We start from the raw sequence: 16,404 nt of genomic DNA, 5'->3' as shown, positions 1-16,404 counted from the left end.
GGATGTAGAGCCTCCACAAAATGTTGATAATGAAGCTGAGCTTACAGATAAAATGATCCTAATATTTAACATCACACTAGCAGTATATATCGGCACTGACCCAACCAAAAGACCCTACAGACCAAAATAAAACATGGAATCAAAATTTAAGAAAACTTGAAACATTTGAAGAACTACATGCAATAACATACTGTGCAACATTAACAGTAGTGCAGTGCAATATCTCCATTACTGAGACACTCACTATAGAAATCCAAAACTAAGTAATGAAATGAGAACATCAAAATGGCAGAAGTGATTAAGAAACAAAATTAAAACCTTAACAGCAGAAATAGCCCACCTAATGGAGTATAAAATGGATACTCTGAGCAAGGAAGTCATGTTGTTATATTGGCTACCAAAAAAACATTTGATTCTGTTCCACACTTTTGGTTAATATAAGTTCTTAATATATATTAACTACACCCAATACTTATGGAATTACTACAACATCTAAAGAAGCATCAGCGGACTATAATCTGTCTATTAACAACCATAAAAGAACAACCACCATTATCAAAATAAATTGAGGCATTTTTAGGGCAACTCTCAAAGCCCACTATGGTTTTGTCTAGCTCACTCTTTAATTTACAGAATTGGCCAAAAATAGGGTATTAAACCAGAGACAACCAAACAAGTTATACCTTGATACATTTTTTACGCATGGACGATTTGAAATTATATGATCCTTTATCAGTAAAGCTAAAGCAATTAATTCAAATAGTAGAGGTATTTTCTAAAGATATAAGCATGAACTTTGGACTAGGTAAGCGCAGAATGTTAAACATAAGGAAAGGTGCATTATTGCTAGTAGAATATAAAACAGAGCAGCAGGATACAATACAACCCATGGATGAATAAGAAACATGTACTGAAAGTATTTGAGATATCCACAGGCAAAGAAAATAGATTATTGTGCAATAAAGAGAAAATGTTTGATGGAATTTACTTCAATGCTTAAGAAAATCTGCCAAACAAAGCTCAATTAGTAAGAATATAACAAAGGCAATAAACCCTTTCACTATATCCATATTAATGTATTCTTTTGGCATAAAATCCTGGTTTGAAATTGTTTTGGAAAACTTATAAAGAAAAATGAGAACTGAAACAACAAATTTTAGAAAACACTATGTGAACTTGAACATGTTTAGATTAACACTAGTTAGACAGAAGGAGGAAGAGGAATAATGGACATAACATGTATACAACAGTCAGACAAAAATTCTAAGGAAATATCTTCATCAGCAAAAACAGGATTCAGCACACTTCATGCAAATATGTTTGTATATAAATGAAGAAATTATCACTATTGAAGAAAAAGTTAACCAATGGAAGAGCATGACTCTCCATGGAAGACATCCCCATGATCTGAGCAGAGCAGACAAGATGTTGACAAGGAAGGACTGAACACCTGGCTCAGAGTTGGAGAACTTTTCCCAGAAATAGAGGGGTTCCTTGTGGTAATACAGAACCAGATGGTTAATACAAAAAATGAAAAAAAAACATAATAAGAGACCACCAACTTCAAGATGATAAATGAAGAAAATGGCAAGAGAAGCCAGAAACAATCTAGCACAAAACAGGATCGTGCAGCAGTTTAACTCAATCTGATTACTTACACAGGCACAATCAAGTTCCAAACATAATTCACCAATATCTTGCTTTAAAATACAAACTCATAAAACCATACCTTACTATAAATACAAACCTGACCCAGTTTTAGAGTCAGACTGCTACAAATTATACCACAACTGATCTACTAGTACAGTTTGAACAATTTATAATAACTGGCCAGATGTAATATTACAAGGTAAACAAGTAGGAACAACTTACTTAATAGATCTCGCTACTCCAAACACACACGACACTCAGAGATCAATAAGTGAAAAAACTCCAGAAATATGCTGAATTAAAAGAGGAAATTGAAGGACCATGAAACATGAACCATCATCCCAAAATTAATATCTACAACTGCTTTCATCCCAATGTCACTACACAATAGCATGAAGCAGTTACCTAAGCAGCAATATCTTTGTAAATCTTCAGAAAGTCACGATACTAAACACCACTAGAATGGTCCAAAAGTTGGAAGCAATTGAGAAATTGGTGTGCTTGGCTATGTCCATACCTCAAGTTTTACCCGCTTGAACTGAGAAAAAATAAATCTCTATAATATTAATAATAATCATAAATAAATAAGCAATTAGTTTTGAGAACATGAGATGAAGTGACTTTGTAGTTTGAGGGAACAGTTCGGTGATGGGGCCAGAGAAGTTAATCCCCTCTGGTTGAGGGTTAATAACTGTTCCTGAACCAAGTGGTATGAGTCCTGAGGCTTCTGTATCTTTTTTTCTGATGGCAGCATGTGAGAAAAAATTCCATGTTGCTGGGAATTTAGTTATATCCAACATCTACTTCCTTGAAAACAATTTTGGAGTATATCTAAGATGATAGCACAGTGGATGAATTTAATTTACTGGAGATATATTGTGAATCTATTTAGTAAAAATGCAATTGCTCTGAGTGTATATAGAAGATTATTTCTGCAAACATTTTTTGAATTTTGGTGGCATGTTACTATATATGTTGACATTGCTTTTATTTTTATTTTGTAATGATATACTAAATGGATTATGTTTGTGTAAACAATACTTATTTCATGACTTTCTATTACTTTACTAGTAGTAAAATGTAGCACTTTCTAATTTACTTTGAAAAACATAAGACTGGCCAGTAAATGTTAAGTAAGCAGTGCAAAAAGCTATTGACTATTAGACTGTACAAGAACACGTGTGTGTGAAACAGTTTTGTGAAAATATGTTTTAAATCAGTTAAAATTCCACCTTTTTTACAATGTTATACGTGCATCACACACACGTGTATTTTAATGATTTGTAATTTATCAGATAGATTGAATAACTATTTAAAGTTCTATATAAATATGTTGTGGATATACGTAAACAACCGTAGATTCCTGAAATACGTATAACATTGCACGCCTTTGGAACATCTATGTATTTGACACATGCAATAAGAGCCATATGGTTTATTGTGTCTTCCATATTGCCCCAGTCTAGAGTCGATCAGAGGGAATATTTCTACCTGACTGTCCAAACAGACCTTTATCCGATGACAATTAACATAATCATAGTTGAATTTAAATCGTTTTCCTGAAGAATTGTTATATCAAAATGTTATTTTGAGTGATTTGTAATGCCTATCCTTGGTAAACTAAAAACACTCATTTGACCTTAGCAATAATTAACTTTGTGTTCAGAGGACAGTTTGAACAATTAACGATTGCGTGTTCAAGGTACAGATAAGGCGTGACGCCTTACACGATCAGAGCACAAATATTTTGAAACCTCATTAAAATAAATACATAGCTTTTAGAACGGCAGAGCGGCAATGCTTAAGACCAGCGGTGCGTACCAGTCTGCCCATCTCCTGCGCCAGGTGTGATAGTACCAACCCCAAACAGTCTGGGTGACAACCCAACAAAAAAATCACCGCCCATGAACAGTGTAACCATTGTAAACAGCCAATAAGGGCAGAACTACCATCTGGGGCCAGTACCTTATCTACACCCAATATCCAAGTGTTTGACAATACAGCTGCACCGCTGTCTCTTGGGAATAGTAGTTCCTTCCATTCGCTGCTCCCGTTTGTCCAATGAACTGTTCCTACAATTCCCACAATGCAAAGCAACCCGAGTTCATGCGCAGTAACCCATTGCTGTCTTCGATGGGTAAACTCGGATGATGTCACCTGCAGCGAAAGGAAATTGTTAAACTGAATCCTTTTGTAAAGAAAGAGGAGAGAATATGGACGTTGCTGCACGGATGGCTGGAATTTGTTGGTAATTTTTTAGTCATTCATTTTCAGCTCGGGGGTGACATTTGTAACTGGCTCTCTATTGTGTTGGCCGACACATAAAGGAAAAGTAGGTGGAAAGCAAACGAGCGTTCAGGTTAGCATGGGTGGGACTGCACGGGGCTCCGTGCTTGAGAGGTATTGTCAGACGAGCCTGCATCGCCTGCAACAAAAGGAACCAGCGTGAGTTCCAGTCAGGATACACTGCCCGCACGCTTCCTGCCTTTCACCGACCGGCAGCTTTCAACCGAGCCCTCAAATTCCACGGCGTTGCAGCTGTTGCTTTCGTGTGTGGAGACGAGTTCGGGGTTTTTTTTTTCAGGCTGCCCGAGTATGCTTCGAGATTGCGAAGAATGTGTCAATTGTTAGGCTGATTTTTTTCCCCCCCTCTCTTTCCTGATTCAGGGAATTAAAACGCCAAGCCCACATGTCAGAGATCATCAATCTTTCCCAGTTCCATCCTGCGCCTCGTCTTTTGTTTGTCATTTGTAACGTGTGGAAGAGCAAGAGTGGATGCTTTTGTTAAGGTGAGGTTCATGATCGGGCAAGTGGTGTGTGCGGTTTGGGGGGTTGGGGTCTGTATTTAGCAATTGTTGTGTGGGGCGGGGAGGGGGGTGGGTGGGTTATGGGTTAGAAAAGGATGGAAAGCAAACGTTTTGTTCAGTGTTTCAAAGAATGCAGTGTGCTGCTGGCACACCAGAGGGCTGTTTAAATAGTCCCGATTATAGGACCTATTGGTTGGAACTGTTATTTGGTGAAGGCGATCACCTGTAAACGGATTCCGTGTTTCTGCTAATCAACACCCTCCTTGTGGTGTGGTGTTTAATAGAACTGGTATGTTTAAGACAGCTGTGGTTTCAGTGAACGGACTGAAAACACATTGCTTCTGATCTGGATCTACTATTGTCAAACGGGGCGAGGGAATGAATTCGGGTATTGGGGTAAGGGCAGAACACAGCTGAATGTGTCAGCCTGTTCGAGGGACCTTTGGCGAGGATTAGAGGACGCTGAGGGCATTACTGTGGTCAGGCATGCATTTGTGTCAGAATGAACATTTTGGGTGTGCCCTGCTGTGCGTGAGACCACCAGAGGAAAGATTTTGATACGATCAGGGGAATAACTTCGAAAAAGAGAAAAGTCTGAACGTGCAACAAGGTTTTCCTATGTATATTCTGAGTCTCGCCCCTTCAGAGCTGTATATATCTGTTCAGCTGACTAGAATCGTGTTGGAGATTGTTTTATGAATAAAATGCATTTTCTTTAAAAGTCGGATATGGTTGAGGCTCTTCTGTCTAAATGGACAGATGTTTCGGCTGAAGGCTGTTTACTTTTGCATAAGGAGCAATGTCAGATTAGTCAATACTGAATAACACCGTTGTTTGATTATATAAAGCAGATGTTATTTGCTGCAAAGCATTCTTGACTTTTTAAACAATCTATGACAGTATAAATTAATACAATGTTGAGTAAGGTTCTTGTATTTTTAAACAATATCAGATTGGTATTTTAAATGAAAGCTAGCTATGATTTCATGTTAATGCAAGTTCAGATTATGACATTGTCTCAACTCCTGAAGATCTGTTGGCAATGTTTTACCAAGGTATTTTGAATTTATTGAAATGCAGATTTTGAGTTCTGTTCACAATTTGGAAATGCCACCCCAGCTCCTTAAAGTGAAAGCCAGAATACCTCAATAACCAGTTCTTCAAGGAGAAATCTGTATTGTTCTGTTTTACAAACATGCAGTAATCATGTTGGGAATGTAACACAAGCAATAGCTTAGATAATTGTAATGTTTCTCCAAATGTGATGTAATCACATGATAACCAATGTGATATTGCAGTTTTGAGAAATTGCACCATGTTTTACAATCTGTTCTACTCTTTGACAACTTATTTTCTGAAGTAATGATTTAAAAGAAAAAGTCTTGGAGATACTTTTATGGAATTCTCAGAAGTGGAGTTTACTGAATTGTGTTTGCATTAATGTTATATGAGGAAGTAACATCTTAACTTGGACTTCCGTATTTAGTTATTAAATGTCCTGCAGTATAACACAGTGCTTTCCAAATCCATTAAATATCTTTCATCAGAGCAATTTCTGAAGGAAGCATGATTTTAAAAAAGTCTATAAATAGATTAATCTGAATGACTGTAGGTCATTTTATTAGTTTAATTTTCATACTACTTAGGAAAGTGAAAATTATATTTAAAATATTTCAGTAGCAAGTTGAGCAGTTCTAATTTCAAGGTTATGGGATGTAAGTCATCTTGGAATAGTGGAATAGTTTGTGTTCTGCTTACTTGCAGCATTTAGAAAGCTCTCAGTAAAATGCATGGTACAGGGCAGGGGCAGAAAGAATATTCTGAGAAAATTATTCATTGTTTTGTTTTTAAGGATGTGTGAAACTGATTAATTTGATAAGCTTACAGCACTTTTCTTGATTCTAGCAATGGAGGTTTCAGAGATGAGCCAAAAAGAAACTAGAGTGGTCTTGAACTTGTACAGTACTTCTTAGAAAGTTTGTCTGTATTGAATGCAAAATAAGTGTCTGAAGTTGGAGTTACAATGTCAATATATGTTGAGGGCACTTTTTTTCTTTTTGGGAATACTGATTTTATCATTAATTTATTTGCTTGTAGTTACTGGAAGTCACTTTTTTCTTCCCTTCCATTTTGAAGTTTGTATTGTGGTTCGATATTTGTAGAATAGATGATCAAAATGCTTTTACATGTTTTTATTGTGTTCTTGACTTCACTGTCATTCATTAATGATAATTGCACACAAATCACACTCTTGAAATTATAAGGTTTTTGCTCTGTAGCAGTATGTTTGATGTATTATTTGCTATCCTTAAATATTTTTGAAGAGTTTGTAGGATAAAATATAGTGAGCTATCGCTTGATAGTTTCCTGGAAGTGTTACATTGAAGTTCTTCAGATTAATTATTATAAAAATGAACTTTTCTTTATAACCACCTTAATGGCAAATATACAAGTTCCACCTTCAAAACTTTGTTGGGAAAGGGAAGGATAATTGACATTTCGGTGATTGACCTGAGCCGCAGATGCATTGCTGCCATTGCTATGTGATGACGAAACAACTGGACAACACTGCACCAAGTGAGATCATCAAAGTTCAGAGTAATTTTTTATTATCAAAGTATATATGTGCCACCATATAAAACCTTGAAATTCATTTTCTTGTGGGCATACTCACTGAATCTAAAGAGTAGTAACTACGGTAGAATCAATGAACAACTGTTAAGCTGAAGCTTTCAACCAGAGTGCAGAAGCCAACAAATTGCAAATGCAAAAAGAAGAAACAATAATATAAATAAATAGGCAATAAATATCGAGAGCATGAGATGAGTAGTCCTTGAATGCGAGTCCATTAGCTGTGGGAATCAGTTTTGCAATCTGCATTTACTGCTGTGCACAATTTCTGATTCTAGTCATTTTTTTCCCGTTTTTCATACCTTCCTGTGAGGGAAACATTACTGCTTACAAAGTATAGCTAATGTGATCTCCTGATAAGTTGCAAGGAGAGAGAGAAAATCAGATAGTGTTTATAGAATAATCCCTGGTGCTGTTGATTAGGAATTCCATGACATTAGTGGTAAAATACAGAATAATAAGTCAACTGGGTGATGGAATGCAAAATTCTTTGAAGAGTATTTATCTTTAATTTAGCTGTGGTTGGAGTTTTAGGGTGTTACTTCCAACAGCATCAGATCATATTAAATTTATTATGAAGAAGAAAAAGTACTGATAAACAGGCTACATTATGTCTGGGTATCTTTTTAAAATATGGGTGTTTATAATGTTCTTGAATGGCAGTTACAATGAATTTGTATAGCTGTAGTGGCAAGTTCTGTGAAGTTCTTGATCAATAGAAGTCTTCAAACCTGAGCTTTAAATGTACTAAAAGGCTTTAATTAGTAAGGGGAAGTTAATACACTTCCTTGCACTTACTGTGTTTCTATTCCTAACATAAATATCTACCTGATTTCCAGTTCAATTTGCAGAATTTTCAATTGATTATTGCTGATGAGTGACTAAATTCTTATACAAGTATAATCTTGTCAACAATGTCTATATGACCGGAATTAATTTTAGATAACTATTCTTCCTCTCAGGTGTATGTTGGTGGTGGAGTTGATGATGAATTTCCCGTGTTTATTATGATCATAAGTCATTGGTTGCGATTCCAATTTTGAACAAATACATCTTCAAGTGGCCCATTATTTGATGTTCACTACAACCTAGAGAATGCCATTTCCTGCTCCATTGAACTGGTTAAGCATTCATTCCCTCCAATACCGGTGTACAGTGGCTGCACTGTGCAGCACCTACAAAAAGTACCTGTGTGGGTTACTCTGAAAGCATCTTCCAAGTAGGAAGCTTGTACCATCACAAAGAACAAGTACAGCAGGTGCTTGGGAGCATCCTCACCCACAGGTTCTCCTCTAAGTCCCTCACCATCCTGACAGGGAAATGCATCACTGGCCTTTCACTGTTGCCTGGTCTGAAAAACAGAATTTCCTTGCCCATCAGCACAATGGGATGACCTTAATCAGAAACACTGCAGCATTTCCAGAAGATGTTTCGCCACTACCAGCAGATCCAGGTCAATAAGGAATGGGCAAAATGGACCTTGCTGGTGTCATCCAGCTCCTGAAAATTAATTTATATTTTAAAAATCTCCAGATGTTTAGCTCCTTGCTTTAATTCTGGTTTCCTTCTTTTGTCACATTGCAAGCCTGGATATTTCTCCCTCTTGTTTATAGGTATGATGTTTTAATGAGTGTGAACTCTTGCACCAATGAATATTCTCCTGTCTTTCCTTCGAGCAAGTTGGATGTCATTCAGCTTATTAACCACAAAAGAGTCTGCAATATATGTTTTGCAAATGCTTTTCCTTTTGTTCTATTTCTTCATAAATGCTTATTTATCTTTTTAACTTTGAATGCCACTTGCCTTTTTGATCATTACAGGATGACCTACTTCATATTTCTAGTTTTTCTATTTGTTGTTTCCACATTGACATGAGTTGGAGTTGGTGATTAACTACTGAGTGTGTAATTGACACAGCAAAAGATGGGGGTGATTTCTTTCAAAATGGAATATTGATCATGATCAAGAAACTTTTAATAATATGTGTTTCCACTTTAATTAATTCTATCTTTAGTTATATTTCAACCAGCTCACATTTAGAAGGCTTCGTTTGTAGTTAAAAAGTAATTACATTCTTGATGAATTCTTGAATCATCTGTGGGCAGTGGGGTGAATTCCAGTAATGTGCAGACGTATCTGAAGCCAACGTTATCAGATTGGAGATTACCAACCTGTTTTGAAATGTGATACTTGTATTGATACATACATTTAACTTCCATGTTGAGAAAATCCATATAGAATTGTATATAATTTTTCTGTAGTTCTTGTTATTGGTTGTTTTGCTACTTTGAAGACTACATGTTTATCATTTTTGGTGTAAGAATAATGGCATTTCAGTGAAAAAGCACAGTGTATTTGCTGAAGTGATTGCATTTAATAGCAATGTAAAAGTTCGAGATTACTTATATGTGTAGTGTTTCTTTCTACTGAATTTTGTGATGGAGTATATTGACATGTGTTATACTGTGCAGTACTTTCCTGTGCAGTCATCTGGCAAATTTGTTAATGGGAAGCAGTGGAATGAAGACAATTATCAGTACAGGAAGGATATAGTTTTGAACAGTAAGCATAGTGCATGCTTCCTGACAGAACCAAAAGCACCAATGCACTAATATACTTTGTGTTTCTCTACCATGGTTCCGGTTTGCAATCATATCACACAGCTGTTGAACTTGAGTCAGATCCTAATCTGACTTTTGGATCTTTCTCCTTCTTTGGGCTTGGTACTGTGGAATAAAATACATGGGTGATCTGTGGAACAGCATTCACTTTCTATCTAAAATTGTCAGATTACTGTTGAAGGTGTTTTGATGGAGTTGGGCTTCCTTGAATGTTCTGTAGAAACACAAACGACTGGGAGCAGAGCTCTCTACTGACAGCTAAAATGTCAGTTGTAGTTGCGCAGTGTAGCAGAGTTTGTGCCTGGGAACCATATGGTTTCCAACCAATATTCTTATAACTGAACAACCCTCAGTGAGTTGTATTAGTGAAAGACGTGAGATGGAATTGTTGTATATACCATGGGCATTTGAAATCCCTAATAGCATGTTAACAATCTTGATGCAATTAATGAGAGGTATGAAGGTCCTGTTGCTCACATCATCTTTACTGTTCTACATTGTTAATATTTAAAATAGCTGAATGGACTTTAAATCCTCAAGATTTTCTGATAAGGATGTTGGAACTGCAGAACTCTCTGCATGTCAACGTGTACAGAGGTGAAGACTCTTGAGGATCTGTAAGAGCTTTTTGAATTTATTGAAACCTGTGGAACTTGGAGAAATGCAAAATGGGCAAAGAAAGCAGAAGTAAATTGGTTTATTATTGTCACATGTACTGAGATACAGAGAAAACGTCATATATATCAGTGCATTACAACAGTGCATTGAGACAATACAAGGTAAAGCAATAATAGAGTATTGCTGGATGGGACATGTCAAATTTCTTCATTCTCCTGAGGAACTAGAAGCTCTGGTGAGTTTTATTGGCCTTGGTGTCAACATGGTTAAACCAAGGCAGCCTATTAGTAATGCTCACTCCTTCGAACTTGAAGGTCTCAACCGTCACGATGTTAGTAGACAGGGGCATGTGCACATCCTTCCTTTTTGAAGTCAGAAACCAGCTCCTGTTTTGCTGACATTGAGAGGATGGAGTAAGATGAACATTTTGGGTAGACACCCTTGTGTGATGTTTAGAGAAAAGTGCAGTCTTTCAAAATGATAGGAGTTTGTAAACTTGGCATCAGTGGATGTCTTTTAGATTCAATGGTACTGCCACAGATTGTGATGATTGGTTGCCAAAAATAGGCCTCCATTAATGGAATTCTTCAAACACTTGCACATTGCTGAGCATAATTGGAATTTATTTTATGGCCTTTCAGCATATCTTAAGGAAAAGAGGCAGGAGATGGCCACTTGGCTCCATATCACAGTTCTGAATTCCCATAAGAGCATGACTCTATTTTTACATTAGTGACACTTCTCTGCATTTATCCCAGATCCTTGCATTCTTTATAGCCCATCAGATCTGCAAATTCATCTTTTCAAAATGATTGGATCTTCATAGCTATCTGCAAGTCATCATATATGAAATTCCTAGAATTCACTTGGATTGTTTTATAGCAATATCTCTTTTAAGTTCTTTGGATTGCTTCCTGTGGGAACACTTGGCAGCCTCCTGCCGTTTTAGTGCAAGCTAGATCCATGCTGATGCTACCAGTTTCCAAATTTACTTTTTATTCAGCTTGCTACAAGCCAAATGTAAAAATCAGTAAGGGTTTCTAGATTAGCAGCCAGGAAGACTTACTAAGTGGTGGCACTTGAAAGGGTGTCACTTAGTGTAAAAGTACTCTTGAGTTATAGCCAGCTTCATAGGATGCATACTTTGGAATGGTCACAAAGGAATAATGGTTTAGAGTGGAGTATGAGACCTGGAGGCCAAGAAGCTGGGAGACTGGGTGTGAGCCCATTTCTTGCTGGTTTCACTGATTAAGATGTCAAACAAGACTGAAATCAACGAGGACGAGAGTGGAAGGCGAGTGGGTGTTCAGCACCGTCTGCCTGCGTATGACCGGTCCCCCTCTTCCTCTCACTTGCTGCTGCTGGAGGAAGGCGCTGGAGTCTCGGGTGAGGTTTGATTGGCACAGTTGGTGGATTGGATTTGTTTAGAGGACTCTGCAGTTCATGTTATGATGTGTTTTAGTTACTCTTTTTTTAATGACTATTTAGTATGATTATGGCTGTGTGGCTTGCAGTCAACGAATGACACAGCACTAGATTGAATTAAACTAAACTGAGCATTCCTAGACTGTTTCAATGACTCTGTGGTTTAATGTTTAATTTACTGTGTGTGATTCACTTTTTTTTTGCTGTTTGTACAATTTATTTTTGCATGATTTTTCATTGGGTTCCATGGTGTTTGTTTTGTGGCTGTCTGTGCGAAGACTAATCTCAGGGTTGTGTACTACATACATGCCATGATTATAAATGTACTTTGAATCTTTGATATCAAAGCAAACTTTATTTGAATAACTACAGATAGGGCAAGGCATGATAGAACCAGCGGTGCTAAGTAGGATGATTTGGCAGATGAATGTTTGGCTGAGGAACTGGTGCAGCTGGGAGGGTTTCAGATTTGTGGATCATTGAGATCTGTTGTAGAGAAGACATGACCTGTACAAAAAGGGTAGGTTACACTTGAACCGGAAGGAAATCGGTATCCCTTTGGGCAGATTTGCCAGAGCTGTTGGGGAGGGTTTAAACTACGTGTGAACCACAGTGATGGGACAGAGGATGGAGCACTTGATATACAGGTAGACAGACTCCTGTGAGGAATGATAGGGAGTTTATTGGGAAAAATGTGGTCAGAGCGATGTGGTCAGAGTTGAAATGTGTTTTAAATGCAAGAAGATCCAGAATGAAGGTAATAAGCATGGAGCATGGGTCAGAACATGGAAGTATGACATTGTGGCAGAATGGGGCAGGATTTGTTAGGTGTGTCCAGGAAGGATTTGTGACACAATGTGTAGACAGGTTGACTAGAGGAGAGACCATACTGGATCTGATGGTAGACAATCAACTCTGCTACACATTTCCATTCAGATATGTCCATACATGGCCCCTACTGCCATGATGAGGCCAAACTCAGGTTAAAGGAGCAACACCTCATATACCATCTGGGTAGTCTCCAGCCCCTTGGCATGAACATTGAATTTTCCAACTTCCGGTAATTCCCTCCTTCTCCCTTCCCCATCCCAGTTTCACTCTGCCTCCTCCTCCAGCTGCCTATCACCTCTGTCATGATTCTGCCTTCTTCTACTACACATAGTGCTTTCCCCTTACATTCCTTCTTCACCACTGCTGCCTATCTCCTTTGATCCCCACCCTTTGATCTTTCTTATTGGTATTTCACCTGGCACCTACCAGCCTTCTCCTTCCCACCTTCCTCCCCTACCTTCTTTATAGGGCCCCTGCCCCTCCCTCTTCAGTCCTGATGAAGGGTCTCGGCCCGAAACATTGACTGCTCGCTTCCATGGATGCTGCCCGACCTGCTGAGTTCCTCCAGCGTGTTGTACATGTTGCTTTGACCACAACATCTGCAGTGTACTTTATGTTGGGTATTACATCTTTCAGTAATGAGCATTTTGCAGACAGTGACCATAACTTCCTGACCTTTTACTATAGCCTTGGAGAGGGAGACATATGGGAAAGTATTTAATTAAGAGAGGGTGAATTATGATGCTGTTAGGCTGGAATTTGGGAGCAGAAATTGGGAATGCATGTACTCAGGGAAATACGCAATGGAAATATGGTGGTTGCTTAGGGAGTTAGGTTCTGGATAGGTTTGTACTGTTGAGGCAGGGAAAGAATGGTAGTGTGAAGGAACCATGATGAACAAGAGATATGGAGCATCTCGTCAAGAGGAAGAAAGAAGCTTACTTAAGGTTTGGGAAGCAAGGATCAGACAGGGGTCTAGAGAGTTACAAGGCAGCCAAGAAGGAACTTAATAAGGGACTTGGGAAAGCTAGAAAGGGACATGAAAAGGCCTTTGGTGAAAAGGCTTAAGGCAAACTCCAAAGTATTCCACATGTGTGAAGAACAGCAGAATGACTAGAGTGATGGTAGGATTGATCAGGGACAGAAGAGGAAACGTGCCTGAAGTCAGGAATTAGCAGAGTCCTGCTGAAGGGTTTTGGCCCGAAATGTCACTGTACTCTTTTCCATAGATGCTGCCTGGCCTGCTGATTTCCAGCATTTTTGTGTGTGTTGCTTGGATTTCCAGCATCTGCAGACTTTTTTTCCTTGTTAACAGAGATCCTTAATGGATTCCTTTCTTCAGTACTCACCAGTGAGAGGACCTGGGCATTTGTCAGGACAGTGTAAAACAGACTGATATGCTAAAACATGTTGATGTTAAGAAAAACAATGTACTGGAGCCTTTGGAAAAGAACATGGGGTTAGATAAGTTCAAATGGGATATACCTAAAGCTTCTACAGGAGGTGAGGGAAGAGATTGCGGAGCCTTTGGCTATGATCTTTGCATCCTCACTAACTGCAGTAGTACCAGATGACTGGCAGGTGGCAACTATTATTCCTTTGCTCAAGAAAGCGGGTTGGAAAGTCCTAAACATTATAGACCAATGAATCGTACTTCAGTGGTGGGCAATTTATTGGGAAGGATTCATAGGGACAGGAGTTATAAACATTTGGAGAAGCCTGGCATGATTAGGAATAGTTATCCAATGGCATTCATTAACACTGCTGTGACATTATACAGTACTTTTCTTAATTTGCTTTCAGTTGACTGTAGTGCAGGGGATGTGGCATGCAAATGGTGGATGGATCTCCAATCAAGTTGCAGCTATCACAGCCCTACAATGGGTGACCTTCCTGTTCTTATCACATACAAGCTCAATATGGCCTGTTGGTCGTTGTATTTTACTGTTACGAATGTCATTCCCACAAAATGATCTTTTCTCTACAATTTGTTCTTAGACGGATATCTGCAGGCTTCAGTTCAGTATCTTTGAAATGCTTTATTCAAACTTATTTTGTGAAATGACTGAAGCAGCCAAGCTAGTGTCCAATTCCATTTTAATTAATTTGCTGGTCATTTTTGATGTAAGCCTTATTGCTTGTCTTTTGTTACTTCTTGCATTGTAAATCTCAAGGCTACCTGGTCCTGTTCCACTCTCATCATTTTCAGATTTTCCCTCAATGGCATGCAGATTAGTGCTCTTTTTGAAACTGCAGCATGCTGTTTGTATGTGTCCTACTTTGTAAAAGCATGTTTCGCTTTTAACCTGGATTGTTCACAGTGTATGTCAGCCCCTGCCTCAGTGGTAACACAATTTGTTTGGCCAGTTATGTTTCTGTTTAAACATTGCAATTGGTTCAAGGTTAGTTTCATTCTTGACCGTAACTCAATTGTGCCTGTGACTGCTGTTTCCATTGATACAGCAATTTCAACCGTTCTTTTAAATGTGAGTCTTGCTTCAGTTAGGAGCCATTTTTGAAAGTTTTCTTCTAAGATTCCACAAAATAAGCAATCTCTCGGTACACCATTAAGCCCATCACTGAACTGACAATGCTTGAACAATTTCTTCAATTCAGACATGTAAACTGAAATAGACTCCTTATTTTTGATTCTAATTATGAAACCTAATGCATTCAGCAATCAACAATGGTTTCAGTTCTAAATGTTCCTGCATTACGTTCATGATATCAGCAAAGCTCATTTTGGCTGGTTTGGTTGGAGCAAACTATGCTTTTTCCACCCGTTGCACTCAGAAACTCTGGCACTCATTTTCATTGGCTGTTCTATTTGCTTCAAAATACTGCTTCATTTGATCATCCAATTATCTGTTGTGCAGTTGAACTTGTCTATCTATCTGGCGTAGCCAGCCATTTCTGCTTTTTTAAAATTTGTTATTATTATCACCTGGTACTCACTGATTATGAACCTGTCTGTGGCTTTCCTTGTTACTTGTTGATTTTGTGCATTTCCTGCTTTTTTGAACTCTTTTTTTGCCCCCTTCTGAAGAAAAACCTGGTACACATCAACATGTTAATTTTAAAGCTTTTTCATTGCTACTGTAATGTTTTCTAACTCCAGAAACTAATTGAAAGAAAAGCAAAGAAATCAGGATACTTGTCTATTTAATTTTTCTTTTCCTTTGTTTCACTAAGGCACTCACAAATGACTTGGTAATGTAATGACATATGCCATTCACCTATTTACATATAACCCATCATGAATTATGTAAACAAACAGTTTAAACAGTTTAAACTGGTCAAACAGTAAGTTTATAGTACCACTCAAACGTTACTGAACTATTAAGTACCCGACAGTGAGAACTCCCAGCGTTTCATGCATTGTTGATTTTAATCACAACAATTAGTTTTCAATGGGTAAACTATTTATTTGCTAAAATGTAAGATAAGTTCAACAGAAGTTTAAAAAAAGGGTTGCCGGTAAATTATTCCCCCTTTCTATGGTACGATGACACTGAGTATTTCTGGAAAGTAACTCTCCAATAACTCTGCTTTGCACACCCTACTTACAGTATTGTTTACTGCTTCAGTATAATAGAGTATATTTCCACACTTTAGTCTCAGCAGGAAACATGAAGAAATGTTTCACTTTTTAAACTAACTTTAGATTATATTTGCATGTTGAATAGTTTAGGCTTAAAAAAAAGACCAAAATTAGTTTAATACCTGAGATCAAAAAGCAAACTGCCTGAGAAACTCAGCAGGTCAGCCCTGGCCTGCTAAGTTCCTCCAGCACTTTGGATGTTGCTCCAGGTTGCAGTAAC

The 16,404-nt window shown here is 37.9% G+C and overlaps 1 protein-coding gene across 2 annotated transcripts in view; it reads left to right on the top strand.

Moving 5' to 3' along the window:
• Positions 1 to 3,762: 3,762 nt before the first annotated feature.
• daam1a (dishevelled associated activator of morphogenesis 1a) overlaps positions 3,763 to 16,404 on the top strand; it is a 168,496-nt gene continuing 155,854 nt past the window's right edge. The window contains exons 1-2 of one of the 2 annotated variants that reach the window (XM_059956979.1): positions 3,763 to 3,898; positions 4,318 to 4,439. The gene's annotated coding sequence lies outside the window, so the exon portion shown is untranslated. The remainder of the gene's footprint in view (positions 3,899 to 4,317; positions 4,440 to 16,404) is intronic. The other variant, XM_059956987.1, reaches the window with a different exon arrangement.

Source organism: Hypanus sabinus, chromosome 2, assembly GCF_030144855.1.
Source record: "Hypanus sabinus isolate sHypSab1 chromosome 2, sHypSab1.hap1, whole genome shotgun sequence".
Lineage (NCBI taxonomy): Eukaryota > Metazoa > Chordata > Chondrichthyes > Myliobatiformes > Dasyatidae > Hypanus > Hypanus sabinus.
The sequence above is the reverse complement of the archived record's forward strand: the minus strand, read 5'-3'. Positions and strand labels throughout refer to the sequence as shown.